This window comes from Mastomys coucha, unplaced genomic scaffold, assembly GCF_008632895.1.
Source record: "Mastomys coucha isolate ucsf_1 unplaced genomic scaffold, UCSF_Mcou_1 pScaffold17, whole genome shotgun sequence".
Taxonomy (NCBI): Eukaryota; Metazoa; Chordata; class Mammalia; order Rodentia; family Muridae; genus Mastomys; species Mastomys coucha.
Genome location: NW_022196899.1, coordinates 31,093,512 through 31,098,875, shown reverse-complemented (window position 1 = coordinate 31,098,875; position 5,364 = coordinate 31,093,512).

The following is a 5,364-nucleotide window of genomic DNA, read 5'->3' as shown; positions in this document are numbered from 1 at the left end:
AGGACGAGCAGTGAAAGGATGAGAGCAGTGAAAGGACGAGAGCAGTGAAAGGAAAGGACGAGCAGTGAAACGACGAGAGCAGTGAAAGGATGAGAGCAGTGAAAGGAAAGGACGAGAGCAGTGAAAGGATGAGCAGTGAAAGGACGAGCAGTGAAAGGACGAGCAGTGAAAGGAAAGGACGAGCAGTGAAAGGACGAGAGCAGTGAAAGGATGAGCAGTGAAAGGATGAGCAGTGAAAGGATGAGCAGTGAAAGGACGAGCAGTGAAAGGATGAGCAGTGAAAGGACGAGAGCAGTGAAAGGAAAGGACGAGCAGTGAGAGGACGAGAGCAGTGAAAGGAAAGGACGAGAGCAGTGAAAGGACGAGCAGTGAAAGGACGAGCAGTGAAAGGACGAGCAGTGAACGGAAAGGACGAGCAGTGAAAGGACGACAGCAGTGAAAGGACGAGAGCAGTGAAAGGAAAGGACGAGCAGTGAGAGGACGAGAGCAGTGAAAGGAAAGGACGAGAGCAGTGAAAGGACAAGAGCAGTGAAAGGATGAGCAGTGAAAGGACGAGCAGTGAAAGGACGAGCAGTGAAAGGACGAGAGCAGTGAAAGGACGAGAGCAGTGAAAGGACGAGCAGTGAAAGGACGAGCAGTGAAAGGATGATCAGTGAAAGGACGAGAGCAGTGAAAGGAAAGGACGAGCAGTGAAAGGACGAGAGCAGTGAGAGGACGAGAGCAGTGAGAGGACGAGAGCAGTGAGAGGATGAGCAGTGAAAGGACGAGCAGTGAAAGGATGAGAGCAGTGAAAGGACGAGCAGTGAGAGGACGAGAGCAGTGAAAGGACGAGCAGTGAAAGGATGAGCAGTGAAAGGAAAGGACGAGCAGTGAAAGGATGAGAGCAGTGAAAGGACGAGAGCAGTGAAAGGAAAGGACGAGCAGTGAGAGGACGAGAGCAGTGAAAGGAAAGGACGAGCAGTGAGAGGACGAGAGCAGTGAAAGGATGAGCAGTGACAGGACGAGAGCAGTGAAAGGACGAGAGCAGTGAAAGGACGAGCAGTGAAAGGAAAGGACGAGCAGTGAAAGGACGAGCAGTGAAAGGAAAGGAGGAGCAGAAAGGAAAGGACGAGCAGTGAAAGGATGAGCAGTAAGCTGTGCTTACACTAAGCTGTGCTTACACTCTGTCTTTTAAGCTACACCTAACACATGTACAATTGTTTTCTACTTATATAGATGATTTTAAAATACACATAATAAACAAGTATAATAATTTTATCAAGAAAAAGATAAAGCTATCCCCCCTCCCGCTTACAGGAACAATATAGAGAGATGCTAGAAAGGACCTGTCTAGACCTCCTTACAATATAACTTCCAACAAAAGGCAGGTTGGTGGGAAGTTAGAGAGCACTAGTACCCTCCAATATCCTGGGCTAGGGAAAATCTTAGGATTCTACCAAGAACCCTAAGGTGATTATGAGATTGTCTTAAAAAAAAAAAAAAAAAAAGGTAAGGCAACATGCAGAGGAGAGAAGTCTGTATGTGCTGACTGTGTCATAGCCCAGCATGCTGAGTGTGGGGGCACAGCAGCTGCCAGGGAAGATGGCTAGAAACTGAAGCTGTGGAAATACAGACAGGGAGGGAGGGAGGAAAGGAGGGAGAGAGCGCATAACCAAACCATCTAGAATGTACAAATGCCTCTTAGCCATGTCTTCTAAATCACCAGGGACCCCCCCACCGACTTCTGCACTTCATCTTAACCTTTTCACTAGAAGAACAAACTGGTTCCCCTAATAATCTGAGAGACTTCTATCTCCTTATTTGCTTTGTGCCTTGCTCATTAGAGGTTCGTGTGCTTAGTGTTCAGTTCCATAGAGGTGAAATAGAAATGGACTCAGCACATGGACTCAGAGCTCAGTAAATACAAGGAAAGGAAGACTTGGAAACAAGAGGCAGTAGGTGGTGGCTTAGTGCCTGATTCCAAACCTTCACAAGGGCACATGGGACTCCTCAAGTGGCAGTGTCCCAGCCTTTTTCATGTACCTAGTATCCTAACATGGACCTTGTGTTTTTAAATTTAGTATTGTATTTTTTTTTTAAAAAATGTATATACTTTAATTTTGTATATATGTATGATTTGCCTGAATGTCTGTCTGTCTGTCTATGCAACATGTGCATTCCTGGTGTCCAGGCAGTGAGTTGTGAGCTATGGTATATGGGTGCTTGGAACCAGACTTCAGTCCTCGCCAGGAAAAGTACCTGCTCCTAACCACTAGGCTCTCTCTCCAGCAGCCCAGAAATGTAGTGTTAAAGAAACAATTTAAAATACAAGTTTAAGGCCATGTTCTGTAGTGGTTCAATGACTCTTTTATTTGCTTTGGCTGCCAGGTACCAAGAGCACATAGTATGGCCACACACTGAGGCTCCAGTGCTGATGCTCATGCAGGTTACACATGTGTGTGCTGCAGCGATATTCTTGCAGCTGTCTCCCTGTGCATGTGTGTGAACTATTCTTCCCTGAACTTTGTTTAACAAAGTCATTCAATCTCAAAGACAAGAGCAAGTCCAGCTCTGAGACACCTGTGCTGATTCACTGGCCCGCCAGAAACTTCATAAAGATGGCATAAAGATGGACACCTGTCTGAGTGTCCAGGCTAGAAAGCTAGAATGCTGATTAGTAGGCAGATGACAAACTTAAGGTTGAAAAGCTGTTCTGCAAATTGGAAGGTTAAGCTAAAATTAGCAGTATAGAGAATATGAAAGGGGGCTGGTTAGATGGCTCAGCGGGTAAGAGCACAGACTGCTCTTCTGAAGATCCTGAGTTCAGATCCCAGCAACTACATGGTGGCTCACAACCATCTGAGATGAGATCTGACGCCCTCTTCTGGAGTGTCTGAAGACAGCTGCAGTGTATTACATCAGAGCACGCAGAGGTCCTGAGTTCAATTCCCAGCAGACACATGATGGCTCACGGCCATCTGTACAGCTACAGATGTACACATAAAATAAATAAATAAAACTTTAGATAATATGAAAGGCTGTGCATCTATGGTTAAAAGGAAAAGAAATCTGCCAGTAACCATGGCAGACAGCTGGTCATCACAGAACAAGATGCCACACCCACTCAAAGTCCTAATACAAAGCGGCTTCATTGCTGTTGTTTTCAGACAAGAGCTCTCGTATTCCAGGTTGGTTATAAACTTGCTCAAGATGACCTTGCATTCTTGGTCCTGCTGTTCCTCACTCCAAGTGATGAGATTAGATTATAGGCATACAACACCACTCTGAGGTTGATGTAGTGCTGGGGACTTGAACTCAAGACCCCTGGTATGCTAAATGTGCACTCTACCAATTGAGGGCCATTCCTAACCAATATGGCCAGTTTAGAGAGAGCCACACTGGCGTCATGCATGATGAAGAACATGCACACGATTCCTATGCACCAGCAGGCTCCTGTTCAGAGACAGAATGACCCTGCAGAGCAAGAAGGGAAACAAACACTTCTTACGGTCTTCAAGTAGAATTGTGGTCAGTATGTCCTAGGCTTAGCCTTTGTGGACAAATGTTCCTGACCACCATGGGCTTCTTCCATCTCTGCAGCTCAGGGTTCTGTTTCCTGAGAAATACCCCTGCTTTTCCAGACACGTCCCAGACATCAGTAGCTTCATGCTGACCACACACGGGCAATGAGTGGTGCACACCAGGCTCCAGAACATGACAAACCCTGAACATCCAGACTGCTGATTATGCCCAGGGTTTGCATTGACAGAAGAGAAATGGGAACTTTTTCTTTCATCACCAAGGAAGCACTGGCTTTGTCTGTAGTCCAAGTTTACTTTCCCTCAGCCAAAACTATGACTTTGTTTGTAACTTTCCAGCCAGTGACCTCAGTCCTGACCTACGACAGTCACCCACTCCCCACCGGAATGGAAAAGGTCATTTAGTCACCTCAGCCAGCAGTCCTCAGGAGAGTCCAGCATTCCAGCTCCATGCAGTGTTTTCAGAATTAATGTCTTCTCTCAAAGTAACAGAAGAAATGAGTAGTAAATTTTTTAAAAGTTGGAATGGGACTTGTCTAGATTTGAAATTTTCATTTTCTTCTTTTTACAATATTCCTTTTAGGTAGGAAAATATGTCACTAAAGTCTCTAAAACAACATACTGTCTGGAAAATTACTGGTTCAACCACTGGATTCTTAATGAAATTTCAGTAAAAGTTCAATGGGAGCCATAGGCTGGACTCATGTACATAACAGGAACTCAGGTGGCCACAGGACAACTGTTTAGACCCAGATCTGATAAATACATATGCACAGCTAAAAGCACTAATTTAGCAATTTTCTTATTTATTACAGAATATTTGAAAATCTCAGAACTTCCCCCTCTATTTTATAGAAGAATGTGGGAGGAATTGACTAAAAAATACATGACAAAAGACTTTTAAAAGTTTAAAGTTAGGGACTAGAGAAATCATTTGCCATGCACATGCAAGTGTGAGGCCTGGAGCTCGATTCTCATCACGTACATGAATATGAGGTAGTTTTGGTGGTCCACCTGTAATTCCAGTGCTTGCAAAGAGGAGAAGTGGAAATCTGTGGAACAGGCTGGCTAGCTTGATCAGCCATATTAGTGAGTTCTATGTTCAAGGGAGAGACTGAACTTCCTCAACACATGTGTGCCCCCATATAACATGCATGCACACTTTAATTTTAAAAGCAAAATTAGGGGTTGGTGAGATGGCTCAGCGGGTAAGAGCACTGACTGCTCTTCTGAAGGTCGTGAGTTCAAATCCCAGCAACCACATGGTGGCTCACAACCACTCATAATGAAATCTGATACCCTCTTCTGTGTACTCATTTATAATAATAAATAAATCTTTTTAAAAAAAAGCAAAATTAAAAGTGTGCTTAATGCATTAGCTAAAAGGAGGACCTAATTATATAAGATATGCAGCCAGATCTTTATCTCTGTTAATCCAGGCAGGTGGGGCAATAAAGGATGAAAAAGGTGCTCTAAGATTTGTACTCTGTGATGAAAACTCACTAAAAAGTTACCTCTGTGTCAATGCTCCTGGAACCCTGAAACTTAGCAGCTCTTTACAGGACTAATGACTTATGAAAAGGCCACTGATTGTTGAGTATGATTCTGCAACAGAGAGAAAAAAACTGCTCTTCACATCATCTTAGTGGGAGTCAGTGGTTCAATATTTACTCATAGCTATGCAACAGCATTTCTTCAGGGGATTAAACTGCTGCTTGAGGAAGATTATTTTCTGCTGACCCAATCTAAGAAGTCAGACCTTAGATAACTAACCGGGAGGGTGATTAATACGCCTCTCAGCTCCTCTCACTGTAAGCTCGCTTGTGTCCAGTTCTATGCTTCTTAT